General features: G+C 45.3%; 1 protein-coding gene and 1 pseudogene across 1 annotated transcript in view; both read left to right on the forward strand.

The window, feature by feature from the left end:
- Positions 1–13,911, forward strand: part of CSMD1 (CUB and Sushi multiple domains 1) — a 1,232,804-nt gene that overhangs the window by 216,865 nt on the left and 1,002,028 nt on the right. The window lies entirely within an intron of this gene.
- LOC112482251 lies at positions 1,895–2,021 on the forward strand (annotated as a pseudogene).

The following is a 13,911-nucleotide window of genomic DNA, read 5'->3' on the forward strand; positions in this document are numbered from 1 at the left end:
CACAGACACACAAGGAAACGCTGCAGAAAGGTGCCACGTGAGCACTCTGAAGGAGCGATTTCTCCTGTCTTCAAGAGTAGGGGAAGTTCCCAGAGAGGAAGCGAAGTCTGCATTGAGGTGTGTGTGACAAGACCGACTCTGCTGAGAAAGAAAAGACACTGGTCCCCGCCCGAGGCAGCAGAAGGCTTGGTCTGCGTGCCACATCGAAGCTCGGATGGGCTCGGACGGCCGCTGGCCAATTTGGCAGCGAGCGAAAGGAGACTGGGAGAGTGGCCAGAGTCCCCGCAAATCCAGGACAGTTCAGATGGGTAACTGAGCACCAAGCATCTATGTCCAAAATGAAAACCCACCCTCAGAGATAGAAGACCCCTGCGCGGAGGAAATTTAAAGAAAAGAGCCAGGAGCTTAGAAGGAGATTCTGAAATAAAGACTCTAAACACCTCGGGGCTTCTGTGATGATAAATCACAGGGTTCCCAGTGCGCTGTGCAGTCGGCCGATCTGAAAAGCTTCACGGTCTAATAAGAGTGACTGCGTCCCCTCTCTCATCTCGGATATTTGACTTGGAGATATTTAAAAGAAAACTTGAATTTAAGAAATTAAAAGAAAATCAGTGCAAAAGAAAGAATCATTAGAGGTTAGTATTTTATGCGCATTGCACATAAAAATATAAATCATCACGTAATCCTCGTTGACCTGTTCGTGATAATCAAAGCAATACTGAAGAACAAAATGTCCATGATCTAGTGTCTGTCACCATGGAGATAGGCCCACGCTGCGTTCAATGAATTAGGAAACTTTGCCGAGAGCTTTGGGGATTTATACATGCATAAATCTAAGGAATCATCTCATTCGTTCTTGAAAAAAACTTAAATCATAAGTGAAATATGTCACTAAAACAGGTGGTAAAATACATAAAATGGAACAAGATTGATTTAAGTACTAACAGTTAAGTCAATTTCTATACATTTCTTATCACTTGAATCGGGATGTATTTGGATAGATATTAACATGTTTATTCAAAGCTGAGATCAATTTGGGGAAGTGATTTTCAGTCTGGCTATTGCGTTTAGAGCCGAAAGCAATCGTTTAATATATTTTGTCTTTCATTCGGTAATATTTGAGCACCTCGTAGGCGATAGGCTGAGGCTGGGCTCCGATCCGTGGTGGTCCCAGCTCCCCCCATCAACCAGAAATGAACACAGCGGACGTGGCCTCGCTCCTGGGGTGGGCCACCGCTCAGAAACCACGAATGCATTTATACCTTCCGACAGTGACAAGGACCGCAGAGGGACAGCCACAAGGACAGCGTCCACCCTTCGAAACCCGCTCCTCGCAGAGCGTCTTCTGGCTGGAGGCTGAAGGATGGACGGGCGCGGGTTTGGGACAAAGAAGGAGCTCCGTGGCGGGAGGAAGGCCGGACCCGCGCGCGGCCGGAGCTCAGAAGGCGAGGCGGACGACATGGATGGGAGCGAGCGGGAGCCTTGGAGGGTTAAGGAGCCGCAGGGGACGCGGCTGCAGGGCCGGCGCACCCCTGGCCCGTGACAGGACGGCGCCAAAGAGCACATGCGATCCGGTGCTGCTGCGGTGTGGGGAGTAAGCGGGGACCGGCGTGGGCGTTGGGAGGTCACCCAAGGGACGGTGGCGCATGGCCGCCCAGGCGATAGCACGCGCTGGCCCGAAGGTGTGAGGGTGGAGACGAGAGAAGTGAACAGACAGGACGTTGACTCGCGATTCAGATATTGAAAAATAACTCTGCGGCTGAGGCGGGCCGGTTGGCCTGCAGAGGCATCAGCTTCCAAGCAGATAGAAGTCTGCTGGGTTTTCAGTCTGAAGACGTCAAGGACTTCAGGCCAAGGTCGTGGTTAAGCAGGAGGTCAATAAGAATTGTGGACAGTCTATGGCCGTGTCACCCTGAACACGCCCGATCCCGTCTGATCTCGGAAGCTAAGCAGGGTCGGGCCTGGTCAGTACTTGGATGGGAGACCTGGTTAGTACCTAGGAAGACCAGGTGCTGGAAAAAAATAAATGTTGACAAATGAGTGTGGAGTAGAAGAAAAAAAGGAATATGAGGAAATACGACTTTTGACCACGTAGCTCAGTTAATTTATTTGAAATTTTTGGAACAACCCTAGTTTTTAGATGATTTTATATTCATTTTATTATCAAGAGAAACTCGAGTTCAGATAGATTAGACAGCGTGTCCCGTGTCACACACCTGCGTTCACGAGGGATGCAGGCAGCTTTCTCCCTCAAAGTGCGATGTCCTTTGCTCTGGATGCCAATGCTCCTGCGCAGGTACCGTTTAGAGGAGTTAACCTGCAAAGTCACACAAACAGAAGATAAATACAGGAAGTGGTTTTGCAAGGGAGAGCATATATTTCTAAACTCTACCCTCCCATTCTTCCCTCAAGTTAAACATTGGTGCCAACCGTTATTTGCAAAATTGTGGAATGGCGTCATAACGTAAAGAAAAGCATAGTGACTCCAGGAATGAGAATCGTCGCTACCGTTTCATCGTGAAAGGGGGCAGTCACTGTACACCAGAGAGAATCGGAAGTGACCTTGGAGGAGGTCAAATAACAATTTTCCTTTCTTGGCCGCATGAGTTCAGAGTGGGTGCTCCATCAATACGCGGATGAGAGAGTGAACTATGCACCTTCTCCGTTAAGGTATCTTGGCCAGATCTATCCTATAATAAATTAGAAATAGACCTTAATGACCAGGGGGCTATGTTTCTGACGGTTACCGATGACGTACAGTACTAGAACAGTCTCACAACTAATACATGAGAGGCTGTTAAGAATAGTTTATGTGTAGTAGATACTGAAATCATAGTCTACAAGTGTAAATATTATTTTATCATAAAGAAGAGTCCTTTTGATTAAATTTTGGATCAGGAAGCCCTTGAATATATATATATATTTTTTGCTTTGATTTTGGATGCTACGAGACTACATGACTTGTTTCCATTGTAACTCACAGCACACGTCACGATGAAAAGCCTGCTCCTGTGGGTAGTTAAGGAAGGTGGTTTCTTCCACAAATCTGGGGGGCGTTAGTGAGTTGAGCTAGTTCAGACCTCTAGAATCCTTTAGCTCTCTCCCAATCATGCTGTCACAAACACATGAATTAAGACACAGCATCTTAAATGTAAACATGCGTTTGCATGGGAATTATTTTATACTCGCATTAAGCAAGTATTCACATTTTATAAGCTAGTGCTCATGAAGTTGTCCCATTTTCTTGCGGAGCAGGCTCTGGGGGCCCTGTGCAAGGCCCTGGCCCCCTGAGTTAAGAGGCTCTAAGCTCTACGAGTGTCAGGTAGAAATAAGAGTGAATCTCAGGTCATTGAATCATCGAACCCATTAGAAATGGAAAGAAGAAAATCTCTTATAAGCACATTCACGTAGAGTCTGGACTGATGGCAAATGTTAATTGGCCCGTGCAGCCTCATTTTTCCCCCTTCCTGGTGTATGATAATTTTATGGCCAGCAATATTTTAATGTAAGTACAGTGCGGATCATCCATATCATTAACATTATAACTGGCCCAGCTGGAGTGTGTTGTCACAGCCCCCTCTGACCACGAGGCCCTCCAGCCTCTGTCGGGACGGGGAGGCCATCTCCCAGTAACTGTTGCAAGCTCTCTTTCTGCAAACTTTTAAGCTCAATTTAGGGATGAATTCAGACACTCACTTAAAAAAATAAAGGTATATTTTCACAGTTTACCTGTGATTTCTAAGTCGTAGGCGGACGATAAAGTCAGTTGAAACTGCTCATTTTTTCTCCTCCCAAGAAAGGACACTTCTGAGGAAGGGGGCCCCGGTTTGCTTCACTGCTGACAGGGTCGTGACTAATTTCTGGGGGACGCAGGTCTCTTCCAAGTACTTGTTTATCTTGTTCTTGTTTGTTTCCTTTTTAATAAATATTATGTGGTTTTTCAAGTTTTGACAAATTATACAATTATTAAAATTCATTTTTTCACTTATCCATCCATTCATCCCCTCCTCTACTTGGTGCTTTGTGAGATAAATAGAAGAGAACTGTACAGATAATTTTACATGCAGGCGTGGGCCACTCTGAGCCATGATGCCGTGGTTTATATTTATAACTTTACATGTAAGTATTGGTTAATTTTTTTAAGCCCTTTTTCTAACACCTTTACCATAAGATACCTGGTAGTCCCTTGAATGATGCAAACAGGAGTTGTTTGGGGAATATCATGCTTTCTCTATAGTTTGCTCAATTCTTGCTTTTGCTAGAGTTAGCTTAATGTTTTAGATATCTCCAAACTCAATATTATGTTCTTGGACTTTCAGGCCAGTTGTTGTTTTTTTTTTGTTTTTTTTTTGTTTTTAATAGAAATTGAACTATATTCAAACAATAAGAGTTTTAGATATCTCCAAACTCAATATTATGTTCCTGGACTTTCAGGCCAGTTGTTTTTTTTTGTTTTTTGTTTTTTGTTTTTTTTTTAATAGAAATTGAACTATATTCAAACAATAAGACCCAGAGATCTTTGATATAATTTGCCAAGATATTTATAACTAGATTTTTAAATAGAAATTTGTTATTTTAATTAAACCAACGGTTTCATCCAAAATATTTAGACTAGTTTTTTTTAATATTAAAAAATTCTAGTACTAAGATTAACTTTCTCATAAAATAGTCCACTTTCACGGGCTCTTGTCATACATTTTGTAATGGACATATTCTCTACCGTTTAAAGTATACTTTGTCATTATCTTATTAGATGGTGTCACCATCCACCAGAGTTTTGGTAATAGCTTTCTTATCTCTGTTGTTGAAAATCTGTATATTGACTAAGATGTTTTATTGCAGATTAATTTATAATGTCACTAAGTAACAATAGCAAATGTTTGCTTATGTTCAGGCAATGTAATATATATTCTTAGAAAGTATGATTTTGGATAATTGCCAAAAGAACTTTAAAGATAATATAATGAATAGGCAAAATATCTATACAAGTTTTCCTAAGATCCCTCTATGAACATTGGAATTAAAAATTCAAGTTGGATAGACCCAAATTTAGATTATCCTGTGAAAAACTGGAAACATTAGCGAATTATAATTTTCTACTCAATGTAACAATAGCACTATTTCTAATGGGAAAAATTAACATGTCTTCCAAGAGAAGAAGAAAGTCTAGAATCACTGAATTAGTTTTAAAATCTATACTTTGCTTGGAAAATTTCTGCTGAATTACTTCCACTGCAGTTTAAAGTGAAGAGGTTGGTGTGGGCCCAGCAGCTGTGCTTGGCGTGTTAGGAGCCATTTTTAGACTGACTGGTTAGCGCAGCTGCCTGAGACAGGTTTAGAAAATTATAGACCTCTGCTTATTCACTCTCTGTTTTCTGTAAAAGCGCTGTGAAAGGGGCATTCTTAGCTTAATTTCCCTGAAGTTATCACATGGGACAGCCACAAAAAAGCAGTTTTTATTGTCACCGTTTTCCAGAAGGAGAGTACATCAAATCCAGTTGAGGCGAAATTATAAAGAGCTGTACTTATAATAAAAATAAGAAATAAGAAGGTCCTTGAGCAGAAAACACTTTGTGGAAGTTCTTGTTTAGTGCGTATCTTAAATATGGACCTCGAAATACGTTTTCTTGGAGACGGAAGCATCGGCCATTACAATAACTCCGAGCCTCCTTGTGCAGCCCAGCATGGCATTGAGAAGATTCACGAAGTTAGAAAGTAGTTGTTAACCACGGCATGGAGCTATGATAAGCCACACGGAGGAACAAGACCGAAAAAAATAATAAACAGCAAAGCAAATGTTGGGTCCATTCGAATTGAAAAAACAAACCAAAATAGTTTATATTCTGGGTACAAGTAGAAGTTATTGGGGATATTTTTCCTGTGCTTTTGTTCTTTTGGGGTTTTTTTGGTCATACTTCTATGGTTGCTAATTGTTACGTTCGGATATATCAAAACGCCCTTGATATTATTCCCGAATACATACTTTTTTTTTTTTTTTTTGCCTAATCACATGCTACAGAACTTACAGTCCATGCTTCCTGAGAAAGATAAGTGCAAAGCTTGTTTCATTCAAACAAAATACATTTGCTTCGTGCGACCAAGTCTAGTTGTTACTTGGAATTCTACGCTTTGCCTTTCGCATTGACCATAGCTGCTCACACTTCTAAAATTATAAATCACGATATCTCCAACATCAAGTTGCAATTCAAATAGAAATTCTGTAAAATGTTCTGTGCCGGTATACTAACTTGACAGGTTTTGAAGTTTATAAAAATGGCTGTCTCTAAGGATGCGTTACTTTCTTTGGGGAGTGTCTGGGGAAGGCAGTGAAGAAGGCTGATAAAGAGCTTCACAATGACGTATCGTCCCCCGAGCCTTTCCTGTACATTCGTCTCGAGTGTGTGAAAGTCAGAGGCGATCGACCCATTCCTTTAAAACAGGCTTCCCACACGCCGAAGCCGTGCGAGACGTGTGGAGTGACCGGGCCACCATCGTGTCAGGCCTTGAAGAATCTCAGTTTGCCTGGGAAGTTGCAGAGAGCAGCCAGCTAAAGTCACGTGATGTGCTTAGTGCTCGGCCGGAGCTCATCTGCGGAGCTCTGCTATGGAAGAAATTGCTCTTCCCAACTCCAAGGTTGCCTGGCAGAGACCTGCACCTTCTGGTTGAGGTCAAGGCCGCACGTTCAAAAGCCCGCCCTCACGGTCTGGTGACACGACATGGAAGCAAGTCACACTTTCCAAGGGCGCCACTGACAGATTGAAGACAGAAGAAATTCCTCCAAACTTCGTAACATGTGGCCTTTCTACCTATTTTTGGGTTTTACATTTTGAGCAAAGAAAGCTTTGTTTTCAAGGAACATTTCATTGACTTTAATTCATTTATAAGCAACACAGCAGGGCTGGGAGGATGACAAACGGGCAGCACCCACGGCAGAGGGGGAGGCGCATGAGTGGGTGGAGCTGGGCTGGAGAGCGTGTGCTCTGCTGTGACACGGGCCACCGACCCAGAGAGTCCACGACTCCAGACTTGTGGAAAATCTCCCCAAATTAAGTCAGTGAAAACAAATCGAATGGTAAGTTTTTTCTCCCACAAGGACAAGCTTCACACTAATGTTTCTCCAAAACCAATTATGTCTCCGGGTCTACCCTCGATTTAAGAGGTTTAAAAAACAAACAAACCCCCAAAACCCTTCCTGTGTCAGAGGCAAGGTAAAAAGGAAGCGGGGGGCAAGACACCCTCCATCCAGAGTCCCCGGAAGAGAAGGCTCTAGAGGCCGCTGAGCGCGAGCACGTTGAAGTAGTGGCTTTGCGGTCAGGGGTACGTGGCGGTGGCTTCCTCCCTGCAATCCTGGGGCCATGCAGCTCGGGCGGCTTGCTGGCTCTTCAGCTGTTCGGGTGGACTGCCCGTGGCTCGGTCCCACCGCAGAGGGCTTCTGGGCCCTTCTGTCGGCCTGGGCTGCAAGACCTCCAAATGCAACTTCGGGAGGCACCTCCGTCCAAAGAGGCTCTGTGGACCTGCCAAGTCAAACGGTGACGAAAGCATCCTGGGGGCTTCAGCGGCATGCCGACCCTGCCGTGTTCACAGGGCTGACGTTGCCAACGTGTGGCACCTTCTGCAAAATATGGAGAATTGATTTCTTTACGTGCAATTATTTTTACAACGAAGGAGGGTAGGGAACTTATTGGCTAAGTTCTTGGACATTCTGGAAGGCACACACGTGTGTCCTGATGATCTAAGGTAATTAGTGATGCGCCTTGCTCACACTTACGTGACACACTGCACAGGGCGAGTGCCGGAGACATTGCTAACGGCCGTCAGGAGGCGGCCTGTGTGACGGTCGAGGCGGTCGCTGGTCACCTGTGTGTCGGGGTGCCCTCTGCAGCTGGGTGCCAATTAGTTTCCCCCATCGCTGATATTTCTGATATGTCCTCGGTTTCTTAAACCGAAATTTTTTAAAGTGTTTTTTCATAGTCGGGATACACACATTTCGCTCCATTTTTACACACTCTTGTTTAATAATGAAATTGCTCTTACCTGCTCAGCGACTGTCGTTGCTAAACGAACAAGGTTTTGAACTCAGTCCATCGATGCGGTGTGAGCTGAATTACAACCTCGGCGTCTCCTGATTAGCGTTTAAAAGGATCTACTCATTCGGGCGCGAGGTGTATACCTCAGTCCTTCGGCTTCCGGTGGGTCCTCTTCCTGTTTTCTGTTTTCCATTTCTTAGGGGTCCCCCGCTGACAGGTGCTTCTCCGCTCCCGTGCGTGGGCTTCGTCTGCGGAAACCCGTGTGCGGTGGCCTCTGGGCCGGAGCTCAGGCTCGCTTTCCTGACTTCGTCCAGCCCTCGCTGTCCTGGCCCTTTACGTCTCTCAGTTGCTGGCACCTGCGCTCCCCCTCTGCTCCCCCTGCTCTGTCAGGGGTTCCCCCGTCCTCCTGCACAGCTGACGTACCCTTTCGGACCACACAGAATATTTGTGGCCTTTCTCTTCAGGAGCCATTTTAAAGCATCTTTCATTCTCTGCGTGTGCACAGTGAGAACTGGGAGGGGCCGGCCTTCGTGCGGAAACGGTGCTGGTCACCATCCTGGCTTCACCGGTGAGCGACTGTGTGGCTTGGAGCAAGTCACCGCATTTCTCAGTGTCACCGTCCCATCACATGTAGCGTAGCGTGTGCTTGCAATGACCCTGCCATACGAGGTCAAAAGCAAGAATATCTGTCAGGTGCTTAGCACAGTGTCTAGAAAATAGTAAGCATTGAATGACATTTGCTGTCGATGGCATCGCGTTTGTTATGTTATTTGTAATCCGTGTGCATGAGTGTGGGCTGAATACTCACTACACACGAGGCACTGAATATGGCATTAGAAATACAAAATTAAAAGAGAAAGATGGTCTCTTAGTTCATGCAAAATGCACCAGGGAGAACGGAGCTGAGACACGTGAGTCTCTCCGAGTCCACTGAGACTCAGACACCAGGACAGGATGGGACGCCTCCTGTGACGGACCGAGGGGGCACACGCGAGTGGGTGGGAGAGGCTTCAGACCAGGTGAAGAGCATCACACCTGAGGGGAGAGAAGGAGAAAGGGTCACGCAGCCCACAGCGCGGCGCTGACAAAACACGGGTCAGAACGACGGCTTCCTAAGCTGGCGCCCTGCAGCGAGGGAGCCATCGGTTTGCAGGCGTGGGCTGGGGGTGGCCCAGGGACGGTGGCCTCAGTGAGAATTCTGCGGTGGCCCCAAAGGGACGGCCAGTGGAGACTGTCAGTCCAGTATGTCCGCAACAGGCTCCGTCGGAGTCCAAGTCCATGGCTAAGACCTGTCATCGCGGCAGGATCCGTGATCGATGATGGAGGAAGCCAGGGGCCAAGGCGCCTACGTTCCTCAACAGGGCTTAGAGAATCTCCCTGAACAAGGGGCATTAAGCGGAGAAGGGAAAGATGAGCCGGGCTGAGCCAAGTGAAACGAGGTTCAGGAAGCATCGGGGGAGAAGAGGACCGGCCACGGCGGCGGGGGCCAGGGCATCGCCCCAGGGCTCGGGACCCTGCGGGCTGCATACGAAGGCGTGTTGCAGCGGGAGGGGCGAGGGGGAGACGGGGGTGCACAGGGCGTGGGCGCAGGTCGTGCGAGGGCTCACAAACCACGTGCAAGGCCGCAAAGGACGAGAGACGCCCTGGGAGGGACTTGACCTTGCGAACCGCCGGGAAGCGGTGGGTGTGGACAGGCTCCTCGCAGGCGTTGGTGGCCAGTGGGCAGGCAGGCGGGCGGCCACTGAGACCAAACGGGAGAGTTTGGGATTAGAGCAGGTGCTCGCGGCTTGCCCGACGGCTGGAATTCAGTAGACAGGCCAGAGGTAAAGCACTCGGGTTTTGTCATTGCGAATGTGACCCGGGTAGTTCTGCCAGGAATACGGCTCCTCCCAGATGGGAAAGGCCAGTCGTGAAGCTGGTGGCGGGGCGGCCGCCGCCCTGAGCTCAGCACCGGCGACACGGACCCAGTGGGTTCGTGGAGGGCCGGACCGACGGGGACTTCCACTCAGAGCCTCTGCTCTTGAACTTTTACTGACCTTCCAGTCTGGGTCACACAAATATGAATTATTTAGAACTTTATTATACCCTTGGACTTTGGGGTTATAATCTTTATACAAACATCGAGGTAATTAATTATGTCATTTCCTATCAGCGACTTTAAAAAAATCTTTCCTAACAAAACTGGATGGAATCTTCTAGGAATTTAATATGAACACTCATCTTCCACCACCCTAAATGTATTTTATCTCTCCCTGTTCTTCCAAGGCCACCTTTTGTTGCCCTTTCTTTATTAATATGACCTCCAAAATGCTGTGTTTTATTACATATAGATGTAAGAATCCATAAAGATTTTAAAAATTATATTATGATATAACCAAAGTGTGGGAAACCGGCAACTGAGATATAAACTATAATTTCACAGTTTAATTCAAAACTGTTGTTTCTACATGTATCTTTCTGGACTATTTTCCCCACCCTGTAAATTTATCCAGTAAGATCATAATATAATAAAGACAGACTATGCTCATCAGGTGACAATATGGAGTCTGTACCTTGAGCATAAGCAAGTACCTATTTAAATATTTACCTACACTGAGACATACACCTACAAGAGCAAAGCATTTATTATTCATTGCCTCTTAAATACAAGACGAAGCCTTAGATCAGGGGGAAGAATGCAAATAACCCTAAAAGCATGCATATTAAATCAAGAAACAACCCTCTTCATAAATTAAACGGGCGGAATCAGCCAAAGGCCCTCAGAGAGAGACAGGGAGACTGGCTGAGATCTCTGTCCACGTGGGACATGTCTGCAGGTGGCATTTGCTTTATGGTCCTCTAGGCACCAACTAAACGGAGTCTCCTGAGGAAAACTGTGTACTTACCGGATAGTCTGTAGTCAAACTGCAACTTCCTCTTAAGATGGTGATTACGTTAAAAAAAGAAGCTTTAAACGTTACTAATTGTGCTTCATAATATAGTGCGATGGATGATTCGAGGTCAGGAAAAATAAGGACTGAGTTTGTGGTTGAAGCACTCCAGCCCTGTGCTTAGTGTGTCGGCTTAGAAATCTGGCAGAAACTCACCAGCTCTTCCTCATCGTTGTCAATTCAAGTTCACGACGGTAGTGATGACCAGCCTCGATTTTTTTAAAGTCGTCCCGTTATCTCCCCACCCGCAGGCTGTTACGGTTTCTCCTTGCACACCTGATGAGCTGTATTATGTGCCTGGACCTTGGGGGAGGTGTTCAACAAATGTTCGTCTAAATAATTGATAATCACTCAGTATGATGCAGAGTTTTGCTAGCTTTAGCTCAGGGATCTAAGTTCTGAGTCCGTGAAAGAAAGCTGGTCCCTTCAGTAAAAATAGGGGTTCCTTATTGGTTATCAGCTTCCTAAAAAGCAATTCCTAGCTTTTGCGACACATGGAGAAGGAGGGAAAGATTAACCGTGAACTCTAAGTTCACTGCGCGGCTCCCACCGCGGAGGTAGGAGACGGTGTGAATGTGAAGTGGACCTGTGCGATGGAGCAGAGCGAACGGGGTTAAGAAAGAAAATTTAATCTCAAAGTGGGTTTGGTGCCGTTTTCACACTTAAACATCTAAACAGTGGCCTCTGTGGCGTGTACAGATGCGCTCGAGTCCTGACTCCCCCACCCCTCCTTCTCCCTCGTCCTCTCGGTCTGAGGTGCACTCTTGCCGCCCCGCCCCACCCGGACCCCCACCTTTGAAGCCTCACGGTGCTGTCATTCTTCTGACTTGGTTTTCGCACTGTGAAAGACGATTCGCAGGTCCACACTGAGGATATTTCTGCGGTGGCTTAAAGGATAGAATATTATATGCCTTTTAAAATACACGCCATCTGATTTCAAAAAAAGATTTCACGTCGTTTGCTCTCTTTCATCCTCGAAGATAATGCCACTAAGTCATCGTGTCTCGGCATTTCAGGGCATATATTGGGTTTTCTTGTCCTTCTGTAAAAATTGGAAACTATTGCTCTGCATTGCCGTGAATATAGGCCGATTCGATGCCTACAGATTAAAGGAACTGAGACATTATAAAAATAGCATCGAGTGGCCGCTGTCCAGTGTCGGCTTTGAACTCGAGACCTCAAACACCGCCGAGTTCTAACCAGCTGAGCTAACCCGGGAAGGTACAGCAGAACTGACCTTTACAAACTGCCCCGTAGATGTCAAGAACGGCACTGTGGCGACATTTTGTAGAGTGTGTGTGTCATGGCCCATGAGTCATTCTGTTAAAAAAAAAAAACGGTTCGTGGAAGTTAAATTAGAAAAACAGCGCATGTTCAAGTCTAATTTTTGAGCTTAGTTGTGCGCATGGGCTTACGTGAGGGCCCGAAAAGCAAATGCATATTTGTTTGGCTTAGGATTCACAATAAATAAATTTAGTGACAAAATGCCATTTGTTTGTATAACCCTGTTAACATTCTGCTAAACGCTCAGGGGGAAAAATGAACAAGACCATTTCATCAGACACTGCTCATTTATTCTTCTCTACCTAGACGGACAGGGCCTATTTTCTCTGTTTTACAGAGAAGAGACCAAGGTTGAGATATAACTCGGTTATTCAGGGTGTCGTTCAAATCTTTGCTCAGGACCCTGTGGTGTGGGAAGTAGAGTCAGGATGAATGTGGTTTTTCCTCTGCCGCCTCGGGCTCCCTGCGTTCATATTAGCTGTCAACATGTTTTAAATTCTTATAAAATCATTCTTGACCATTTTCATAACCTTTAATATTATTTTAAACTACTTATTATAAACTTTTTTACTTTCAAATGTACGAAGATGGCCAAGATTCATTTTCAGAGAAAAGTATGGCTTAATGAGTTTTATTTCCCCTAGAGAAATCATAACTTTTCTGTAACTTAAAAAAAAAAAGTATGTGATTAAAATGTCCCAAATTCAAAAGAATTAGTAAAAAAATTAGTTTTACAGATAACACACTAATGCAGACGGAATGGGTTAGTTTTCCCCATGGAGCTGAACATCTGTAAGTACAATAGACGCTTTTAATTAAATATATTTTTAATCCACTGACTCTAATGGAAACATTTCGACGTTCATAAAGGGACTTGCTTTATATATTGTTAAAAAGAAGATTTTACTTTTTCAGAATAAGGAATGTTTGAAACATCGCTCCATCGGATTTTACACAACAAACGCACTCATAAAAACCCCTTTAAATAAAGTTAGTCTTTTTAAATACGGCCTTTCTTTTCCATACCTCTGGTTGAAACTATATCGAAAGCTAATGGACATTTCTACCTTTGATTTTCAATCTCAGAGTATCTGTTAACGTTTGGGAACTGAAATCCGATATTCTGGTTCAGTCTCACTCAGAAGTGTTGGCCACGGACAAAGCACAGGCTCCTGAACACCCCCCGAAGGGGTCTCACCTCCCTTCAGAGCCGATCGAAGTCTCTTGATAAACATAGCATTCTCCATGAACGAGTATTTAAAATGGTAAATTATTCCAGATTTTTATGTTATAGGAATAATCTATGATAATGAGTATTCCATTACTGAGAAACAAGTGAGACCATAACTCCCTGACCATGAATTATGGAATGTCGCAAACCTAAATGGCAGCATGCTGGGACCGCAGTGGTATAAGAGGCAGCTTGGCACTGGGCACACCAACCTCACTGAGTTCTTACCTCGAACGAAGTGTCTCACGTGGATAGACTGACGGCAAGCATCAGCTAAAGGAACTCCCGGACACTAAGTCATCTCTAGCTCAACCTGTCATCTGATTTACCCGCCGGTTTTTAGCAACTTCTTTGGGTTCATGCTGACCCAGCCCTGAAGGCTCCAGCTCACCCAGTCAAGTCCCTTAAGGTGGGTCCAGGGGTCTCGATGTGGCAGTAA

Source organism: Pteropus alecto, unplaced genomic scaffold, assembly GCF_000325575.1.
Source record: "Pteropus alecto unplaced genomic scaffold, ASM32557v1 scaffold35, whole genome shotgun sequence".
Classification (NCBI taxonomy): domain Eukaryota; kingdom Metazoa; phylum Chordata; class Mammalia; order Chiroptera; family Pteropodidae; genus Pteropus; species Pteropus alecto.